Below are 23866 nucleotides of genomic sequence, written 5' to 3'. Positions count from 1 at the left end.
ACACGTCATAAATGACATGAAGTTTTATTGTAACCGAAAACAGGTGCAAAATCTGGCCAACAAATTGCCCTGGACTGCAGCACGTTAGTAACGCCAAATAAAAATCGTTTATAAAATGAGCTGTAGTGAAAGAGGGAGTCAGATGCGCCAGCAATCGCTGCATCGTGACTTTGCCAGAAAATTCACTGTTAGTGAAGCATTACTCTCAGAATGGAGAATCCGTTGCTGCAGCTCTATGATCCTAATTCCATAAGAAGAGGTATCGGAACAGGTAAACGGTCTATTGACACACAGTTAATATGGGTTTGTGAAACACATGGGTGTGTGAAACACAACTAGCTCTTTATCCACATGAAGTGCTGAGTGCTACTGACAAGGGATTTCAGATCGATTCCGTATGCCTGGATTTCCGGAAGGCTTTTGACACTGTACCACAGAAGCGGTTCGTAGTGAAATTGCGTGCTTATGGAAAATCGTCTCAGTTATGTGACTGGATTTGCGATTTCCTGTCAGAGAGGTCACAGTTCGTAGTAATTTACGGAAAGACATCGAGTAAAACAGAATTGAGTTCAGGCGCTCCCCAGGGTAGTGTTATAGGTCCTTTGCTGTTCCTTATCTATATAAACGATTTGGGAGACAATCTCAGCAGCCGTCTTGGGTTGTTTGCAGATTACAGTGTCGTTTATCGACTGATAAAGAAGAACAAAACAAACTGTAAAACAGTTTAGAAAAGATATCTGAATGGTGCGAGAAGTGGCAGTTAACCCTAAATAACGAAAAGTGGGAGGTCATCCACATGAGTGCTAAAAGGAACTCGTTAAACCTCGGTTACACGATAAATCGGTCTAATCTAAAAGCCTTAAATTAAATTAAATACCTAGGTATTACAATTACGAACAACTTAAATTGGAATGAACACATAGAAAATGTTGTGGAGAAGGCTAACCAAAGGCTGCGTTTTATTCGCAGGACACTTAGGAAATGTAACAGACCTACTAAGGAGACGGCCTGCACTACGCTTGTCCGTCCTCTTTTAGAATACTGCTGCACGGTTTGGGATCCTTACCAGATAGGACTGACGGAGTACATCGAAAAAGTTCAAAGAAAGGCAGCCCGATTTGTATTATAGCGAAATATGGTAGAAAGTGTCACAGAAATGATACAGGATTCGGGCTGGAAATAATTAAAAGAAAGTAGTTTTCCGTTGCGACGGAATCCTCTTATTAAATTCCAATCACCAAATTTCTCCTCCGAATGCGAAAATATTTTGGTGACACCGTTCTACATAGGGCGGAACGATCACCACGATAAAATAAAGGAAATCAGAGCTCGTACGGAAAGATATAAGTGTTTATTCTTTCCGCGCGCTATACGAGATTGGAATAATAGAGAATTGTGAAGGTGGTTCGATAAACCCTCTGCCAGGCACTTGAATGTGATTTGCAGAGTATCCATGTAAATGTAGATGTAGATGTGACAATTGCCGCTGTGAAGAAAATGATCAAGACGTTCGAAGGCACGCGTTGTCTAGAAGGTTGGCCTCTCACTGGGCCACCAGACCCATGTGCTGATCGGACAGTCCAGGAAGAAATGGAGACTTCAGCGTGTTCGTTTCTGCATGGTGAAGTCAACGTTCGTGAAGTCGCAACGGAATTAGACACACAACTTTTTGGAGATCACTATTGCGCATCGTAATATGTTTTTCGTACAAAATCCAGCGTCATTATGAACTGTTAGCTATCTATTTTGTGACGCGGAGAGCGTCTACGGCATGATCACGATTGGTTTTGTAATGTGTTGTGGACCGACGAACCCTTTTTCACACTCCCAGGGTCTGTCAACAACCACAAGAGCAGAATTTGGTCTACCACATCTGTCGCGATCGGACTCTTTCTCATCGACGAAATGCGATGTGCTGCTTTTGAAACAGTCAGCATGATGGGTGCGAAGTATGCTGATATGTTACGGAATCGCATCATCCATATCCACACTGATAAATAGCTCCAGCAAGATACGTCTTGTATGCAGGATGGAGCCTACACGTATGAAAGCCCTTTACATCGCGTGTTGAGCCGCAGCTTCCGTCACGCTTGGCCTCGCAGGACCCCAGACCTCAATACGCGTGATTATGGAATTACCTGTAGTCGTAAGTCTACCGCGATCGTGCCACCATATCAGGGATGCTAAAAGACAACATCCGACGGCCTTGTCGCAACGTACCTAGTGATGTCCTGCACAGTGCTCTTCACATCACTAAAGGTATTGTTGATGAATGACAGCTGACATACTGAGAATTTGTTATAAGGAATGTCTTATTTGATGAAAATAGTTATGCTAATTATTGCTTTGGTATCGTACGAAGCGCCATCTGTTAGCTATTTTGAGAATTTGTATTTGTTTCAGTAAAAACCCAGAGTCATTTCAAGCATGTGTGTCTACATTATTCCGTGAAGTGCTGAATTTTCCAATTTTAACGGGCGTTTGGGACCCCCTGAGTGTCAACGGAGCAGAGACAAATGGATAAATGTCCAAGTGGCGATAGAATATGTCGCTGGTGGTGACGCAAGTCTTTGCGACCACACCATTCAGCGCAGCAGACGATTTCTATGCATTCCCATGTTCACCAAACGATATCGTTATTTACAATTGCAGAGGACACGGGAGCATCGAGATTGTACCGTGGATCAATGGAAACGTGTAGTGTGGTTGGGTGAATCATGTATTTTTTATTACACCAGATAGATGGTAGTGCCCAGATACGCAGTCACCAAGGCGAACTTTTGTTCGGAACATACACCGTGCCACAGACACAGTCTGGTGGGATTTTTTTTTTTTTTTATTACTATGCGACTTAACTTCTGAGGTCATCAATCGCCTAGAACTTAGAACTAATTAAACCTAACTAGCCTAAGGACATCACACACATCCATGCCCGATGTAGGATTGGAACCTGCGACCGTAGCGGTCGCTCGGCTCCAGACTGTAGCGCCTAGAACCGCACGGCCACTCCGGCCGGCCCTGGTGGGAACTATATTATGCTATGGGGGACATTCACCTACGCTTCCCTGTGGACTTTGGCGCCACAGAACGTCATTTTATCATAAAAATAAAATTATTACTGAGGACGTATTTAATTCTACATTTCACAACTGTAGTTATTAAACAACATCTTGAAACGGTCAGTTACAGAAAATGTGAAATGCACAGTTATAGTCTTCCTTTGTAAGCTGGTTCTTGTGATTAAGTGACAGATTATGAATAAGTCGACCTTCACCGCTGGCGAATGAGCATTGAGGTTACTGCCATGCGGTGGACCTGGTTTGGAATACCCAGACCGCCAGGGACTTTTCTGTGGTGGGAGCATTGCACGCTGTGCACTCAGCCTAGTGATGCCCACTGAGGCGCTACTCGACAGAGCAGAAGCGGCTTCACGGTCTGGAAGGTCTGCAAAACGGTCGGGAGAGCTGTGTGACCACGTGCCCCTTCATACCGCATCCGAAAGACGCCCCAAGGCAGGAGATGACACGGTGGTCGGTAGACGAACCTTGGGCCTTCACGGCCAGGTGAGGAACTCGTTTACAGATATCTTTCATCACAAATTTATAAATATTACAAATTAAAGTCCCTCTCCGAGTTTTCATGGCTGTATGTGAAGGCTACTATTAGGAACAGCTGTAGTCATTTTGATACAATTTTTACTAATAGACAGACTGATTCACGAGGAATATTTGCGTATATCATTTATTACTGGTACGCCAGACAAATCGGCTAGCCGTATATATTTAATGCTATCTGTGAGACGTCGAGGTGGCACAGTAGTTTGTGATGTTCTTCTTGTGACATACAAGAAGAGTGAGGAGTGTCTCTTAGCATCCACCGCATTTTTTTTGTTTTTTTTTTTTTTTTGCTTTTTGTTTTTTTGTTTGTTTTCAGCCTGTCCAATGAACATTGCAACAACTGTTCCGAAAGTTCACAATATACATAAATGACATCGGAAGTTCAGTGAGGCTTTCTGCGGATGATGCTGTAGTATATCGAGAGGTTGTAACAGTAGAAAATTGTTCTGAAATGCACGAGGATCTGCAACGAATTGACGCATGGTGCAGGGAATGACAATTGAATCTCAATGTAGACAAGTGTAATGTGCTGCGAATACGTAGAAAGAAAGATTATTTATAATTTATCTACAATATAGCAGGTCAGCAACTGGAAGCAGTTAATGCCATAAATTATCTGGGAGTACACATTAGGAGTGATTTAAAATGGAATGATCATATAAAGTTGATCGTCGGTAGAGCAGATGCCATACTCAGATTCATTGGAAGAATCCTAAGGAAATGCAATCCGAAGGAAGTAGGTTACAGTACACTTGTTAGGCTACTGCTTGAATACTGCTCACCAGTGAGGGATCCGCACCAGATAGGGTTGATAGAAGAGATAGAGAAGATCCAACGGAGAGCAGCGCGCTTCGTTACAGGATCATTTAGTAGTAGCGAAAGTGTCCGGAGGTGATTGACTCCAGTAGAAGACTCTGCAGGAGAGACGCTCAGTAGCTCGGTACGGGCTTTTGTTAAAGTTTCGAGAACATACCTTCACCGAGGAGTGAAGCAGTATATTGCTCCCTCCTACGTATATCACGCGAAGAGACCATGAGGATAAAATCAGAGAGATGAGAGCCCACACAGAGGCATGCCGACAATCGTTCTTTCCACGAACAACACGAGACTGAAGGGAGAGCCGATAGAGGTACTCAAGGTACCCTCCGTCACACACCGTCAGGTGGCTTGCGGAATATGGATGTAGATGTAGATGCAGAAGTTAGCGCAAAGCAGCGCGTTTTAGCCAAAGAAGTTAAAGTTTCATGATTCCCTCTCTCAAAACAATTTTTTCGCACATTTACGGCATTTCATTAAGGTCTGCAATTTACAGTGACGAAGGAGAGAAGAACAGTGGACTTTAGGGAGGGAGGTAGGGGGAGAGAGGTCGAAATGCGCGGATTAAAAATGTTCCCGCGGTGAGGGAGGACTGCGGCAATTGTACGTGACAAAAAGAAAAAAGTGTCGTGGGCGGGGTTAGTGGCAGCGAGTGTGATGGAGGTGAGAGGTGAGGTGAGGGCGGACGGGCGATTTGACGGGCGGCGCGCCACCCCGCCCCCTACCCACGGGCCACCATTCATCACGGGCATAAAAAGCGGAAACACAGCTCTCGCCCGGCCCAAATAATTGCGAGTGGCGCTGACACGCCGGACAATGACCGCCGCAGTTGCGGCCTCGCAGCTGCAACAGCAGCTGCAGCTGTGCGCAGTTCGCGCCCCCCGCAGCTGCGGCCGCCACCGCCGCGCCGAGGCGATTACGCCCCCGCCGTGTCGGCGGGTCGAGCGGCCAGCGCAGGTGACCCGCTTGCGGTCGCAGCCAGTCGAGTTTTGCGCTCGCGCTATCGACACAATACATAGTTACGCTATTAACACTATTTCTCGCAGTGGCGATCAGAAAGCAGCAGAAACGTATTCCTTGGTCACTCACGGACACGATAGCAGAGTGACCTGTGTGGAACAAACAACCAGTCTCTGAGGACAGACATCACGGTCGACCACAAGCGGCATGATGGACTTGCAGGTCTGCAACTGTTACAGTTTGTAGTACGTACATCGCCATGAATCGATGTGTTTTCAGTGGATACTAGAACGCATCGGCATAAGGGGTAATAAATATGGTGATCAATCGTCTGATAGCTTGCACCCACTCGCAGCCACTATAAAATCTTTTCCGCCCTACTCGACGTGGGTGGAACGCAGTTTATAATCGCTCACACTGTCACTGACGCGAAGAAAGCTGAGCCGCGCGGGATTAGCTGAACGGTCTGGGCGCTGCAGTCGTGGACTGTGTGGCTGGTCCCGGCGCAGGTTCGAGTCCTCCCTCGGGCATGGGTGTGTGTCTTTGTCCTTAGGGTAATTTAGGTTAAGTAGTGAGTAAGTTTAGGGACTGATGACCCTAGCAGTTAAGTCCCATATGATTTCACACACATTTGAAGAAAGCTGAAAAAATAACAGACGGTGCCTGTCGCCAATGATGGAGGAGTTCGAGGAGTCAACTAGGAGTGTTTATATTTCTAAGAATCTCGGGAATCTGTTATATCTATATTTAAAAATATATCGACGTACGATATATGGAAAGTCGCGGAAAAAGTATAGACGGTCCCACCTATAAAAATATTGGTTGCAAATTGTAAATATACTGCCGGTTTTAGAGCTGTATACGTAAGTTTTGATTTATTATTAGATATTCTGTGCATAAACAAGCTAGCAGTCTGCTTATCTCCTTCAGAGCAAGAATTGAAAGGAAAACGAAAGACGTTCACGCTCAGCGATAACCACCTTGCAAACAATGGCAACTGCATATAAGTGGAACAGTTAAAGTTGTCCGATGGTTGAATCTTTCGGTTTCGTCACATTTTGGATTTTTCCGAAACACTTCGTATCGACTTCCCTGTTTTTTTCATTTATATCAACGCCAGAGAACTAGCAGCTGTAGTCTCCAACCTGCGTGGTGATGTTAAACGTTGCAGTTTCTGCTGGTAGCGCCGATTACATTAGCGTTTTCCTCACATGTCTCTGCCCACAGCAAAGAACAATATTTTCATTCATATATTTGTTTATTTTCAGGAACTCTGTCTGAAGAATGCTAATGTGAAGGAATAGCACATTAGATGCTTTAAAAATTGTTCTTTAATCCAACTGGCGTGCTGTTTCTTCGCACGGGAAATCTTGTTATTACAGTCACCCCCCGCCCCTTTAGTGCAATCGGTCTTCTTCTTCGTGTCAGCTATAGTTGCCTCATACAATCAGTGAGAAATACTGGAACTGATGAAAGCTAGAAAAGTAGTAAGACTCCTTGACATAGTGAAAGTAAAATTACGTACTTCTGCAATTTCAAATGAACGGTTTCAAGAATTTACCGAAAAATGCCAAAAAGATACAAAGCAAAATAAAAATATTGGCCTTTGATATCGTCATTCCGAAAGCAATATATCGACATTTTTTCAAAAATATGGATATATCCACATGTCGACATTTTTCAGCAGTCATAGTGTCAGCCGGCCGGAGTGGCCGTGCGGTTCTAGGCGCTGCTGTCTGGAACCGAGCGACCGCTACGGTTGCAGGTTCGAATCCTGCCTCGGGCATGGATGTGTGTGATGTCCTTAGGTTAGTTAGGTTTAAGTAGTCCTAAATCTAGGGAACCGATGACCTCAGATCTTAAGTCGCATGGTGCTTAGAGTCTGACTCTACTATCAGTGGCGGATACCGAAAGGCACAGACAGTAGCGAAAGGGCGAGCGACAAGTGCCAATGCCGCGTTGTTTACTGGTTGCTAATGGACACGCCCGTGGCGGTGCGCCCTCCATGATGGCAAGCTGCGTCCTGCCACGAAGGTTCTGTGTCTGTCCTTTACTCCAGATATTCAGCCTGGACTTGGAGTTCTAACTACTGTTGAAAAGTGATATATCCCACAACCACTGTCATTACTATCAACGGTTTGCAGGTTGGGCAAAGAAAGAACAGTTATCATTACGTCACGAGGGCACTAACTTCAACTTGGTACTGTGCTGTCCAACATCAAATACCTTAGACGCTGTCATTTCAAAATTCTGACCTCGTGCAGAACAAAGATATCACAATTAATAGATTGTCAGTGGACCACATGGCCCCCAATATGACAAAACGAAAGTTAATACCTTCTCAAAATCGCATTTGCTGTACACGCGATGACAACAAACAGAATTTCATTGCAGTATTTTCAATTAAAGAGAAAATGGAAGAAAGACTCTATGAAGACCTCTGATGTAAACAATGTTAAGCGGTTTTTTGGTTGTTTCCCGAAATCGCATTGTGAAGTTCCAAGAAATTCTCATGAATTAGGTATTGCATGTATATTGAATGTGATTTTTTAATCCAGATACGTCATTATTTTCACATACGTTTACCGTAACAACTTATTTATAATATTTAGATACGTGGTTGTCCGATCTGTCTGACATATCCGATTGAAAAGACACCACAAAATAAAAGAAAATGGTTCTGAGCACTATGGGACTTAACATCTGAGGTCATCAGTCCCCTTGAACTTAGAACTATTTAAACCTAACTAACCTAAGGACATCACACACATCCATGCCCGAGGCAGGATCCGAACCTGCGACCGTGTCGGCCGTGCGGTTCCAGACTGTAGCGCCTAGAACCGCTCGGCCACTCCGGCCGGCAAAAGACACCACATGTCTACATATATATACGAGTGACGGTGGCTCTAGGTACTTCCATTGTGGATGCACTGTATCTTCTGAACCCTCGTGGGACAGCGAATGCTACGAATAGTGGGGCTAATAACTGTTTGCACGCGACAATTTGAGTCGGATCGGAAGTGTGTCCCAATGTCCGAGGCTGTTAAGGCAAGAAGTAGAGCATCCTGGTTCGATTCTCGGTCCGGCACTTATTTTCATCCTTCAAAATCGATTTATTCCAATGCCTGTAGGTAGCTGAAATCTTCATTTCTCTTAATATCATAATTATTTTTAAAATGGTTTATTCCACCCACAATTCTATCATTAAAATGTCATCAATGGTTACTTAATACTGCATGCTTGCGAACCGATTGCACTTAAAATCAGTCACCATTGACTTACCACAGTTTACTCGCTGGGCGACTTAAGGAAACATTACCGGAAAATCACCCACAAATACAAATGTAATAGGACTATTAACGAATAGAGATGCAACCCTCACGACAGTTAAGACGTGCGCGTGACGGTAGCCGACGCCTGCGTGCTCCGTAGCAGCCACGCTGGAACATGGAGTACTAACCCATACCGCCAGGAGGCGCACCGGAAGTTACGGACCACCGGATGCTTCGCCAGGCATCAGGAAGAGCTCACTGGCCGCACCTCGAAACCACCCCTCAACTGAACGCGAGTGATTAAATGGCGGAACGTCTCTCTCTCTCTCCCTCTCTCACTCTCTCCCTCTCCCACTCTCTCTCACTCTCTCTCTCTCTCTCTCTCCCTCTCTCTCTCTCTCTCTGTATTAGACACTCACACGCACACACACATGAGCTAAACACCACAAACATCAAGACACGTGAAATCGGCGTGCCACATCCCAAACCAACATGCTTGAAAGCAAATGAAAAACACGTTAAATCTGCGTGCCACATCCCAAACAAACATTCCTTAAGGCAAATGAACACTACAAACCGGAGCAACATGTGACTCTGTGGTTGAGAAACAAATCTTAGAAAATGCATACTTTAAGACAACAACAAAATAAATAAGCGAGCTATGTCGATACAGACGAAGAATAAAACATCGCAGCATTAAAAACTGTAATTAACACTCTAAATAACCCGAGATATAGCGATTCTCAGTCGGAAACGCATAATAAACAGAAAAACAAAAATCGTTTCGATTTCGAGACGACAGGTTGCAAATTGTGTAGTAGATCTACACAACCAATAGCTTCATGTAAACTGTGTAAACAATTTCATTTCCAAATTGCCATAAAAATATAACATTTAAACATATTGTGAATGTACGACATTCAACTCACTGACAGATGTCTCAACACTGTGCTGTACAAAAATTAACTTATAATATTCCACAAGAATAGCTCCTATTAGAAAAATGGTTCAAATTTCTCTAAGCACTATGGTAATTAACATCTGAGATCATCAGACCCCTAGTCTTAGAACTACTCAAACCTAACTAACCTAAGGACATCACACACATCCATGCCCGAGGAAGGATTCGAACCTGCGACCGTAGCAGCAGCGCTGTTCCGGACTGAAGCGCCTAGAACCGCTCGGCCACAGCGGCTGGCGCTCCTATTACAAATGTAACTAATTTGTAACAAGAGTTTCTTTAGATGGAGAAATAGTTTTTAAGTAGGAAAATAAACAAATAAACCCAGTGAAGTTAGAACAAAAAGTGTTGAAACACGTCTGAGTGAACAGGAAACTACCTAAGAGTTTCTTGCTGATGGCGGAATTCCTCTCCAATTTTAGTATTCATCAAGGAATACTCAACTCCATTTTAATAGGCTTCAGGAGCACTTGTCTTAGTGATAAAAATAATAAAAGGAAAGAGAGGAAGAGAAATGAATACATTGAATGGGTAAATAGAATTACGAATTTGACCGTACTAAACAAAGACATGTGCAACAGCGTTCCCAGTGGTCGGAGGGATCAATTTCACTGCTGCTGTATGAGTAGACGGGGTTCGCTTGGTTCTAATGGCGCTAAGCGGCCGAACGACGAAGACCATGTTATGCGGCTCGCTATTTCAGTCGCTGTTAGGGATACCGAAGGCGTGCTCCCTTGGGCGGTCAGTAGCTCCTAATACCCCTGTATTTCTCTCACCTTTTGGACGGTACATTGCTGAAGGGGGGAAATCATACCACATGTAGAAGGATGCCCCGGTGTGTGCGCCGGGCAAATTTTCGATGGAAACAAAACGACGTTTTCTCCATTCATGCAGAAAAACCGATTTTCATATTCCATTGTTTTTTCTTTTATTTTTTTCATTCATAGGCATTTAAAGATGTTCGCAGAAATATAAGAATCACTCAGAACGGTAGGATGAAAAGAAATGGATTTCACGCAATGAGATAGTGCGTCATATAATTTCAGTCACTTCAAAAGCGAGTCAAATTTATAAAGAACTTAACGGTAAGAGTCATGTTGCCAGTATGATGTAACACTCCCTGTCGTATGGAGGCGTGTGCTGATTCGGCGGGGTGTGGATGACGTAATGTCGTTGTTTCATGTGCTGAGGCAAACTGGCTCATAACTGTTGTAACTGACCCTTGATATAAACAATGAGACTGAGTTGGCGTCGGAGCTGGTCCGTCACATATTGTGTTGGGGACAGATCAGGCCAAAGGAGGACCTGATCGCCATGCGGACAGTTCATTGAGACAGGTGATAACTGTGGACGAGGATTATTCTATTGAAAAATAACACCACGATTCTGTCACATGAGAAGTTAGACATGAAGATGCAGGATTCATCGCATCCTCACGTGTAACCTGACATACTGTTTTGCCGTCAGATTCGCTCAATCTACCAGCCACGATGCCAGCCGCTGTGGCCGAGCGGTTCTAGGTGCCGCAGTCCGGAATCGCGCTGCTGCTACGGTCGCAGACTCAAATCCTGCTTCGGGCATGGATATGTGTGATGTCCTTAGGTTAGTTAGGTTTGAGTAGTTCTAAGTCTATGGGACTGATGACCTCAGATGTTAAGTCCCATAGTGTTTAGAGCCATTTGAACCAAGGCTTCCCCTAATGGGGGACTCCCGGCCCACAATACGTTACGCCACGATGTCGAGTCGTATCCGATAGCTCCCTACACCAAGGCACCAGGAGTAACGTCGCTGTGCTTCTCCCAAACATCGGAAGAATAGGACCTGACACTAGTTCGCCGCCACACTCGCCAATGATGGTTATCCGGGGTAGTGCACAGCCACGAATCGTCGCTGAACGGAACACAACACGACCCCTTTTGTCAGCAGGCTATGCTTCCCGTTCACGACACGTCTCCAAACGCTGCTTGTTGTGCTGTGGTGTTACCTTAAGCCCACGCACAGGACGGTAATTTTCTTCACAAGCTGCGACATCGTCGCGAAAAAACAGTAACCCGTATATGTAATACGTTTCCTTTAATTTACGTCAATGGTCACAGACTGTTTGGTAACAGATGACAATCATCAGATCTGTTTCATAAAAACAAAGTCCTGGTGCAGGTGCTGGTACTGGTACTGATTCCGCATTTAACATTTGACGATGCCACTATGGTTGCAGTACATCAGGACTTTGTTTTTATGAAACAGATCTGATGATGGTCATTAAAGACCGAAACCGGTAATCTGTTATCAAACAGTCTGTGACCATTGACGTAAATTAAAGGAAACTGGTAATTTTCTTGTCTACGATCAGTGGTGTGCAATGAATCACAATGTTGCAGAGTGTCCATTACTTTTTCGAAAATGGCAGGTAGAGATGTGAAACGGTCACGCTGTGCTATGGGCACAAAACGGCTTCCTCCCCTGTGCTCATCAGGAGTGGTCGACAGGAACCTCGACGAATATTAGGCCTGCCCCCGCGTTCACATGCAGTCCAACACAGAAACACTGTCACATCCAAATTGTTATGTCCTAGCCAGTAATGCCACCCGAGCCCGCTGCCCAAAGGTTGGCAGCATCAAAGTCCGGACGCCGTCCGCATAAGCAGCGCCAGCGAGACAGCAAATCGCCGCAAGTCTGCGCGCGCCACCGCTGGCTTCTGGCTTCTTAAGCGCTGGAGTCGCGAGCGCTAGCACAGTTCTGTATTCGCCGCTCAGTTGTATACTCGCCACCGAATTGTGTACTTGCTAGTCAGTTGTGTGTTCATCGCAGCAGAGTTGTTGTTTGTCGTCAGCCGACGCTGACCTAGCCGCTCCGACTCGAACTAGACAGATTTCTGTAGACACGGAGTTCACTACTTTCTGTATCTTCATTAATAAAGATAAGTACCGACTTTTATTTAATCAGAGTGTTTGGGTTTTCATCTTTCTGTTTACTGTTCCAGCGGACCGGTCGGCCCGCTATTAAAAGTGTGGCGGTGACTTCGTAAGCCATTTCTACAGCCAAGTGTTTGTCGCTACGAAGACCGCCACAAAACAAATGACACACAGATCTGGATATTGCACTGACTGACCAGGTGGCTAAAGAGAGGCCCTTCCCGTCTCTATCATGTGGTGATAACACTGCCTCACACCATTATACGTCTTGGTGTCCTCCACGGCTATCACTCAACATATGACAGTATTAACACCTAGTATACTCCATACCAGGTCTGGTAACAACACTAACGCGAAGGAAACTAATTCACTCTGGTTTCAGTTGCACCTGTCACAGAGAATCATAGATGTGATTATTTATATGTGTATGTGTACGAAGTCAGACTTACATCCTGTGATGCTCTCTGGATCCATCTTTATGTTTGTCAGGGAGTATATTTACCTCGTATTTAGACGCTATTGCATGGATGTATGTGATGTCCTTAGGTTAGTTAGGTTTAAGTAGTTCTAAGTTCTAGGGGACTGATGACCTCACATGTTAAGTCCCATAGTGCTCAGAGCCATTTGAACCATTTAGACGCAATTGATTTCAGCGAGTATTTCAACATCTGTAAGTGCCGGACAATGGTGGAGGAAAAATCAAAATCCAAGGTTGGGTTGTGGGGAGAGTTAAGACTTGTCACTGCCATAATCCCCATGCAATGCCTCCGCCCTCCCTCCGACCCTCCCTGCCCCTAAAAAGAATCTGTAAGATATAGATTCCTGGGATATTAATAATAAGAAGAAGAACAATAAAATGTGAAATGTATTTTAATATAATTATTTTGTTTAATACTTAGTTTAACATTTTAGCATAGCATTCAAGACATAGCAGTTCACAGAAATGAATTAAATGAATCTACCCAAAAAATTTATAAGTAGTTTGTCTGAATCATGTCATCGCTTTTAAGATTTACATTGATAGAAAAAGACTCGCAACACCAAGAAGGAGTCGTGCGACGTAAAATAAACTTGGTAGGCGATTTCTGCAGCTGAAAGATGATAACTATTCATATGTCGCGGGAGTCATACAAGAGTGGTGCCAGAAGGGTCACTATTAGGTAGCAAATCAGGTTTGCATTAATTGGACTTGAAGAGTTGATGTTACTCAAGAATACCTTTAAGATGACAAAGACGCGATTACCACCTCACTGAATTTATGCGAGGTCATCCAACAGGGTTACGAGCAGCTAGACGTTCCTTACACGATATTGAAGAAAGGCTTGACAGGAATGTAGTCACTGCACATGATTGCTGGCGGCAATGGTTACAACGTACAGTCGCAAGAAGGTCGGGCTCCAGACGGTCAAGTGACAGTACCGAGACCATCGTATTGGGCGTATGGCTCAGACGCATCGTACTGCATCTGCAGCATCAATATGAGCAGTAGTTGACAGCACAGTGATACAGCGAACTGCTACAAATCCGTTGGGTCACGGTCAGTTCCGAGCTAGACGCCTTGTACTGTGCATTCCTCTGTCCCCGAGCCACCGCCAGTTGCGACTTCAGTGGTGTCAGGCAAGAGCTCATTGGAGGGTTGGGTGGAGGTGTGTTGTGTTTTCTGATAATAGCTTGTTCTGCCACGGTGGCAGTGATGGCCGTATGCCGGTTAGAAGCAGGCCAGTTGAGAGCCTGCAACCAACCTGTTTGCGTGATAGGCACACTGACTAACACCTGGAGGGGTGCGATTTCGTATGACAGCAGAAGGACTCTCGTGGTTGTCCCATAAACCCTGACTTCCAATTTCTTCGTTAGTAGGCTGATTCGACCTGTTGTGCTGCGACTCATAAAGAGCAATCCAGGGGCCATTTCCAACAGATTAACTCTCGCCCACAGACCGGTGTTACAGCACAATATGCTCTGCAGTGTGTCTGCAAATTCTCTTGGCCTGTTGGATCACGAGATCTGTCTCCAGTCGAGCACGTATTGGAAATCGAACGACAACTCCAGCGTCATTCAGGATCAGCACTACCTGCCCCTGTATTGACCGACCAAGTGCAACAGGCATGGAACTTCATCCCAGAAACTGACATAGGGTACCGGTAAAAGACGAGGCATGCACGTTTCCATGCTTGCATTCAACATTCTGATGGTTACATCGGTCATTAATATACCAGCGTTTGACATTTGGAATGGCTTCCCACGCAAGCACAGTAACATGTGATCTTACAATGTTAATCACTTAAATATGTTACCTAGGCAAATGTATTCCCGAAATTACATTATTCTACATTAAATACTTTTTGGTGTTGCAGTTTTGTTCTTGTTAGTGTATAGTGTCCCAAACGTTTTCAATTTTTATCTCCTCATAAGTTCTGCGGTGTGAAATCCAAATTGGCAGTCACTTAACTCTTATGAACGCAGGTCTGCGGACCATGCGCCGGTAGCTAGTAAATGGGGGATTTGTATCTTTCATCAGTTTCCGTATACTTTCGGGAAAATAAATCTCACATATTTTTCTTTAATGGACCATATGTCCATCTATGTCTCCTCTAATTCATGTAGCTATGGTTTGCCAGTATCTCCTGTGGATAACGATACGTATGAAGATTGTTGTTCACCGAAGATGTGATGGGTTTTGAGTCGGCGCCTTGTACAGGCTATAAAGTTTTCTGCAGATATTCAGGCCGCAATACAACCCACGCGACGTATTTCTCAGGAAGAATCGGGAAAGTATGAAATTTCTAATTTTTTTCGTTTTCGAGAGTGTTTTTGTTTCGTCATTTAGTTCTCATAACTAAATTTGGAAACTAGTTGTAACTATAATTTCATATATTTAATTTCGTTAAAATGAAATCCTGGATGTTTCCTGACAGCAAAGTACAAAGCTTTTGTGGTTCCGTCAATAAGTAGGTCGTTACAGATATGGCAGTGGAAAGGAGGCAGCTGTGTACAAATGGAACTGCGCCAGCTACTTGCCGGACTGTCCTTGAACTTCTGGATTCAAAAAGTGTTAACACAGTGGTATGTTTTAGAAATGGGGCCATATCCCTGGTATCCCGCCTTAATTTTATTACACCCTGGAATTTGTTTAGGCTGTGGCACTGCAGTTGTGACACTGATATTGTAGTCTTAGGATACTACGTTTTTTCATTTTGTGAACTTAAATTTGACAGTTTCGATCACTTCTAGCAGTTTACTAATCTTTTCAGCACTTTGAAATGCTATCAGCGTCCGACTGAATATTTCTGCAGCGACAGTACTTCATTGTAGGTAACTATGTGAGGTGCGAGAAGTCTGATGTTGCTATTAATATTCTCTTCAAGATAATTAATATACAACATGAACATTAAGTTCCCCAACACACTTCCCTGGGACACACCTGAAGTTATTTCTGTATCTGTCGATGATTCTCCGTCGAAACTAACATGCCTTGTATGTCCGCCCCTCGTGGTCTCGCGGTAGCGCTTTCCCTTCCCGAGCACGGGGTCCCGGGTTCGATTCCCGGCGGGTCAGGAATTTTTCCTGCCTCGAGATGACTGGGTGTTGTTGTAACATCATTCATCCCCATTACGATCGGAGGAAGGCAACGGCAAGCCACCTCCATTAGGACCTTGCCTAGTAAGGCGGTGCGGGTCTCCCGCATCGTTCCCCTACGCTCTGTAAAGAAGCATGGGACTTCATTTCCATTTTTCCATGTCTGTCGATGATTATTAATCCATAATAGCATGCTGCTTCCTCCCTATCACCAAATTCTCAATCCAGTCACAAATTTCCTGTGGTACCGTCGAGGGCTCGATAATAAGTATAGGTCTGGTACTAAGTTAAATGCTTTTCTGTGCCACAGTCTATCTGCCGTCGTAGTTGGCGATTGCTGACATCCCAGTGTCTCGACAAGCCATGACCAGGTATTTTCAGTGGGTGACAGATCAGGACAACATGCTAGCCAGGCCAACATTCGAACGCCCTCTGTACCAGGGTATGTCCGGATAGGACTGGCAGGAAGGGGCCTTGCGTTATCTTAATGAACAATGGTATACAGCCACTGGCCTTCACAAGTCAGAAATCTGACGGCTGTTGTCCGAATTATGGGTGAATCTGAGATGAACGTATTTTTGTCCAGTGGCACAGATACGTCCTCGCAAGGGCTAGGCCCTTTTGGCAGTGACGAGAGTTATCTAAGCATGCACACACTGACATGTCTTTCACGATTCTGTACGTGGTCCTGAGACTCACGTGGTGCCGTTCCTGCACCCACTGTTGTCTCTTGCCACACCAGTAGCGGCGCAGTTCTCTCTGTTGCCACATAAAGGAAAGACACAAAAATTTGTTCTCTCCGGCGCTAGTCACGTGGGGCTACACTCCAAAGCTAATGTGGTATATTATGTTGTAAGCCATCTTCAAGGTGCGGCAATTTTAATGTACAGCAGTGTAATATATTCTCACAGCAACTGTCATATCCGTTATTTTGCTGTTGCCCATGCTGATGTAAAATCCTTCATCAATATTTTACAGAGTGACAAATTTATTTCACACTTAAATGTATTGCATTTTGCAGGTTTCTTTCATTCTAAGCGAATGCATACAATTTACAGTTTTATAGAACAGGAGAATTGCGAGTAGGAGTCGGGCTCTGGGGGTTCCGTAGACGGTTAATTATGTATATGTATATCAAAAATGTTTTCATGTGGCTCAATGGCCTGGACTGCGCTTGGGTGGTTTGCTTATCTTTCACCCAGTCTCGATATCCAACTGCGGAAAAACGATCTAAAGTTTAACGTGGAATCCGAACTACACGCGGTTTTTGGTGACTCCTCAAATCGTTGGGAGGTGGAGGCTGTGTTAAAATAAAAAAAATGAAACCATAAAAACACAGTGCTACCGAGATTAGATCCTGCGATCTCTCGATTTCCAGGTATGCGCTTTACCGCTTTTCTCTTCGTTTTGTCGTAATTTGGTCTGGGTGAACGTCACATGCCACCTCTTCAAGTTCATCACTGAACACTTCTCTGCCTCTCACTCTCTCTCTAGTTCTTCTTTTCTTTTTACAGAGGGCAGCCATCGATCGAACAGACTGAGCTACCATGCTCGCTCGCTAGACTGCAAGGCCAGAAATCTTTGTAGTTACTTCGTCTACAATTTTTGAAGAGTGAACTTGCGAGTATGAAAATATATGACATAAATGGGCGTATCTTTTGCAGGCTTTGAATTGGAAGCTTATTTTATTTACACCACCAAGGGACCGTAGATCTTAATATTTTATTTAAATTTCGACTGGATGGCTCTACCCGTACCCGGAAAAAGGGAGTATTAACAGACGGAGAGACAAGTAGATGGAGAACTAGGGACGAAACAATATTTTTTTATTCGATATCATTACAAATTAACAACGTTCTGACTTTTTCTTTTGTGACATAAATGACCGTATTTTTTGATGGAAATGATAAAGAAGCTTAATTTTTTCACACCACCCAGGGACCATACGATGCGACATGAATTTCAGCTTGGTACCTCCACCAGTTCCTGAGGTAACAGTGTCTTAACAGTCGGATAAACAGCCAGACAGACAACAGAATCATCTTATAGGAGTTCCTTTTTCACCGATGAGGTACAGAAGAATAAATAAAAATGATCCCTTTCGCTTGCAAAGCTGGTAATATCCAGAGAACTCTGACCAGCGCCTGTCAAATGAAAAGTTCGTGTGCACATCACTCCGAAAAAGTTCTCGTAGCGTTTTCACTCTGCAATTGCGTGACTAGAAAAAGCGGATGTTCTGTAAGGCCGAGCGTCCATCTAAAGCTGTCTTTTCGTTTAATTAGGACTGGAACGTGCGGCGTTTTAATTACTGCAAATATGCATGCCTCCGCGTTGCACCGTAAAGGCGCGCAGCAGAAACGTGAAAGAGACGCGTCGGCGCAGAAACGGGAGCTCCAACCACCAAGTGGCGAAGCAGTGCACGCGTCCGCCCTGTTTTATCTCTGCTACAGAAAGACACAGCAAACGTCAGAGCGCTAGGAGAGCGACGGGGAGGCTTCTACTCGACCGAAAAGTGTTTTATCTGTATGCGCTGTAACTGTTCGTTGCACATACTTGATCTGGTTTACACATCTTCGGAAATATACTTTTTGTCTCTGTTGCGATGATTTGAAAATGGGTCTCGACCCGAAACTAGTCATCGAATTGATAAAAAAGGGAAAATTTGGACCATGGCAATGATTTTTCATTGTACTGAAAAGTGTTTTGTCAAAGGCAGTCGTGCTTTGCTCATTTCCTGTCACTCATGTAACGATGCATTGGATGTGCAGCAGCCATAGACATGAAATCTACGTTCGTATTTCTGAAACTAAGCCGTCCGCTGTGACCGAGCGGTTCTAGGCGCTTCAGATCGGAACCGCGCGCCTGCTACGGTCGCAGGTTCGATTCCTGCCTCGGGCATCGATGTGTGTGACTCCCTTAGGTTAGTTAGGTTTAAGTAGTTGTTAAGTTCTAGGGGCCTGATGACCTCAGATGTTAAGTCCCATAGCGCTCAGAGTCATTTGAACCATTTTTCGGAAACTGAACTAATTATCTTGTCCTTTATAAAACCGATACTTCCCCCTGAGTTTCTTTGTAATGTTTCAAATATATGGAACCCAGATCGAGAAAGCGTAATAGTTATGGTGATAGACAGATACCACGGAAAGACGATGTTTATAACCTACAAAGTCTTCTTGAATTACTTTTTGGAACGGCCAGACATATATCTGTTACAAAGCGCTGTTGATACTTCAACTAATATTTATTAGTGCACCGTCACTACGTACCCATTAAGTCTGACTGTACCGCAGAATTTCCGACATAATTTACTTTTGTGTTGTATCTTTTCCTCGTAGATCTTAACAGCTTCCTTGTTACCATATAACCTGAAAAACGTACCGCGGTAGAAAGTGTCTGGAATTGAGCCCTTAAAGACATTAATCAAGAAATCATCCTCTTACACACATTGCATAGTTTATGTAAAACTTTATTTACTACACTTAAATGGTTCAAATGGCTCTAAGCACTATGGGACTTAACATCTGAGGTCATCAGTCACCTTGACTTAGAATTACTTAAAACTAACTAACCTAAGGACATCACACACATCCATGCCCGAGGCAGGATTCGAACTTGCGACCGTAGCAGCCGCGCCGTTCCATACAGAAGCGCCTAGAGCCGCCCGGTCACAGCCGCTGACTAAAAATAAGTATTAGCAAGTTGGGAGTGTAGGCTTTTACGAATGTGGGAATGTGCTGTCACTGATGAATGTTGAAGATTTGATGGGTAAATAGAATAACTAATAAGCAGGTACTGAACCGAATTGGGTAAATAATTATTGGCAGATTGGACTCAAAGAAGGTATCGTTTGATAACACAGATTCTGATGCATTATGGAATGGTCTATATGTTAATTCAAGGAAGGGTGGGGGGTAAAAATTGTAGTAGGAGACCAAAGTATGAATACAGTAAGAAGGCTCAAATGGACGCATGTCGTAGTAGTCGTCCAGAGACAGAGACGCTTGCACAGAATAGACTCGCGTGTAGAGCTGCATGAAAACAGTCTTTGGACTGAGGACCATAACAACAGGCTTGAACCAAAGTCTCAGATATTTCTACAGTACCACAGCTTCTCGTCCCACCTTCCGGAACGATCTCATTTTTTATTATTTGTACACTAGCTGAGGACTAGCACCACGTCCCACATACTCACACACTGCTTGTTCGGCCTCGGCTGTTCTGTTTTCCTTTGTGGGCGCAGCCCTCAATTTGTTTGATAATTCCTTCACTTGCGGTTGAGAAGCAATTACTCGTGTCCTGCTGTAGTAGCGCGGTCTTGGACGCTCCAGCTGCTGGAACCCGCTGCCTCTTGCGTTAATCCTGCCGGCCCTGTGGTCGTTACTGCAATGAATGTTTAACTCTGCTCGAGTGCTTTCCGGAGTGACTCTGAATTATTTAGCCTCGTGTCACGCGTATGACGTTAGATTACACCAGTGACATTGTCGCTCGCACGTCCTGGAACCCTTCACGCTGGTTGGTACTTCGCTCCACGTATCATAATTGTAGCTGAAATTGCGACGCTATGGCTTTTTACAGAACAAATGCATCTTTCATTCTTTACTGCCATCTGTGCCTATTAAAGTATCGGCATGGTAAGTCGTAATTAACATACCAGTACATCCGCTTTAACTTCTTGTTTTGCTTATTTATTTTCGTCATCCGTCTTTCAAGTGGTTTCGTACCAACCTCATCTCTTTCTGCATTGAGGTACATTTTCCGTCGCCAATTACTACATCTGGCCTCTTTCACATAACGTGGCTCTTAACAATTTTTCCCCCCGCTGCTCATCCTGTGCCAAGTTCAATAAATGTTTATGGACAGTAAATATTTCTCTTCTTAGTCCCACTATCTGGCACACATTTTTCGTAGATTTTTTCCTCTCTCATTCTTTTCAGTACCTGTTGTTTTTGTATCTAATACGTGCACTAAATGTCTCACTCACATCTGTAGCACGACATTTAAAATAATTACACTTCTTGCTTCTCCTAGTTTCCCATGGCATATACAGGGTAACCGGAATAGAAATGGCTCGCATAATATTTCATACAGCTTAAGATAGACAACACAGCTTCAACTTACATCATCCACACCCAGGACGGATAGTCAGGGCTGGCCTGCCTGTCATAGGTGCATGAAATATTATGTGGGCCAGTTTTAATTCGGTCACCGTGTCTTTCATTACGATGCAATACTGTACACCTTTAAAGTCAGACGACTCTTGATGAACTGTGTATCAATTTTTTGTACAAAAAATGCTCTTTAGCTGAAGAAAATATCTGCAGAACTTTGACGTTTGCATGCCGTGCAGCTCTGAAGCGTCTCCTAAAGGTGATTTTTGAAGTATATACAATGCTTTAATTAATTTCCTACTTTTATTCAAAAATTTTTGCTGGGTCACTTTTGGGCATCGCTGACCATCACCTGCGGGTGAACAGCTATTAACATATATCATAGCAATACTAAAAATTGTTAACTAAGAGTAATGAAATTTCAAGAATTCATTTGTCTAAGTAACGTATTTAAGTGATTAACATTGCAAGATAACAGGTTAATGTAAGCGTGAGATAAGCCATTGCAAATGTTAAATGCTGCTATATTACGCTACTGGCCATTAAAATTGCTACACCAAGAAGAAATGCAGATGATAAACGGGTATTCATTGGACAAATATATTATACTAGAACTGACATGTGGTTACATTTTCGCGCAATTTGGGTGCATAGATCCTGAGAAATCAGTATCCAGAACAACCAACTCTGGCCGTAATAACAGCCTTGATACGCCTGGGCATTGAGTCAAACAGAGCTTGGATGGTACAGGTACAGCTGCCCATGGAGCTTCAACACGATACCACAGTTCATCAAGAGTGGTGACTGGCATATTGTGACGATCCAGTTGCTCGGCCACCATTGACCAGACGTTTTCAATTGGTGAGAGATCTGAAGAATGTTCTCGCCAGTGCAGCAGTCGAACATTTTCTGCGTCCAGAAAGGCGCGTACAGGACCTGCAACATGCGGTCGTGCATTATCCTTCTGAAATATAGTGTTTCACAGGGATCGAATGAAGGGTAGAACCACGGGTCGTAACACATCTGAAATGTAGCGTCCACTGTTCAAAGTGCCGTCAATGCAAACAAGAGGTGACCGAGACGTGTAACCAATGGCACCCCATACCATTACGCCGGGTGATACGCCAGTATGGCGATGAAAAATACACGCTTCCAATGTGCGTTCACCTCGGTAATGCCAAACACGGATGCCACCATCGTGATGCTGTAAACAGAACCTGAATTCATCCGAAAAAAATGGCGTTTTGCTATTCGTGCACTCAGGTTCGTCGTTGAGTACACCATCGCAGGCGCTCCTGTCTGTGATGCAGCGTCAAGGGTAACCGCAGCCATGGTCTCAGAGCTTATAGTCCATGCTGCTGCAAACGTCGTCGAACTGTTCGTGCAGATGGTTGTTGTCTTGCAAACGTCCCCATCTATTAACTCGGGGATCGAGACGTGGCTGCACGATCCGTTACAGCCATGCGGATAAGATGCCTGTCATCTCGACTGCTAGTGATACGAGGCCGTTGGGATCCAGCATGGCGTTCCGTATTACCCTCCTGAACCCACCAATTCCATATTCTGCTAATAGTCATTGAATCTCGACCAATGCGAGCAGCAATGTCACGATACGATAAACCGTAATCGTGATAAGCTACAATCCGACCTTTCTCAAAGTCGTAAACGTGATGCTACGCATTTCTGCTCCTTACACGAGCCATCACAACAACATTTCACCAGGAAACGCCGGTTAACTGCTGTTTGTGTATGAGAAATCGGTTGGAAACTTTCCTCATGTCAGCACATTGTAGGTGTCGGCACTGGCGCCAGCCTTGTGTGAATGCTCTGAAAAGATAATCATTTGCATATCACAGCATCATCTACATGTCGGTTAAAGTTCGCATCTGTAGCACGTCATGTTCGTGGTGTAGCAATTTTAATGATCAGTAGTGTTGAAACGGTACAGTAGTTTCCGCTCTATAAGCAGAAGGTTTCACTGCTCGCTCGCACCGGGAAATAGAAACAGAGGCGGCTCCGAAGCCAATTTTATTACACGACGCTGCCGGCTGCGAGTGCAACAGAACCCATGTGGATGGGTGGAAAGAAATGTGTCAGGCTTCATAATACGATTTATATGTGTCGTGTATTATGCATTTCTTGTACGTGAATGTGAATCTGCACATGAACTTTCCTAATACTCTTCACACCTTTCCGTAAATCGTGGCCAAATCTTTGTTGGGAAGTAGTCCTGTAGTATAGTAGTGCCAACGTTACTCCTGGGTAGGGGATCAGAGAGACAGCACAAGCAGGTAAAAGTCAAAGACTTTCCAGTGTCACAAGATTTGGGGTGGAGATGTTGGTCACGGCCAAGTGGTTCGACCACCCCTACATCGGGGCTCAGGAAGACCTTCGGGTGCCCGCCATATTAGTGAGGGTTACAGAAGACAGGTAAATGAGCAGACGTGCACTCAGTGCGTCTGTCTCAATTTTCACGCATGGAAGAGAGGTATTTGAATATTTGTACTAATTCTTTTATTTCCAGCTTCGGATTGTGTAAGGAAATGAATGTGGTCGTCTAATTCCGGAAATTTGACCCCCTGTGTTAAAGTATCTGGTCCCCAGTTTGCCCGTTATCCTCCTCACATAGTGAATGTCCTATGTA

Source organism: Schistocerca piceifrons, chromosome 7 (assembly GCF_021461385.2).
Source record: "Schistocerca piceifrons isolate TAMUIC-IGC-003096 chromosome 7, iqSchPice1.1, whole genome shotgun sequence".
Taxonomy (NCBI): domain Eukaryota; kingdom Metazoa; phylum Arthropoda; class Insecta; order Orthoptera; family Acrididae; genus Schistocerca; species Schistocerca piceifrons.
This window is presented reverse-complemented; position numbering follows the sequence as displayed.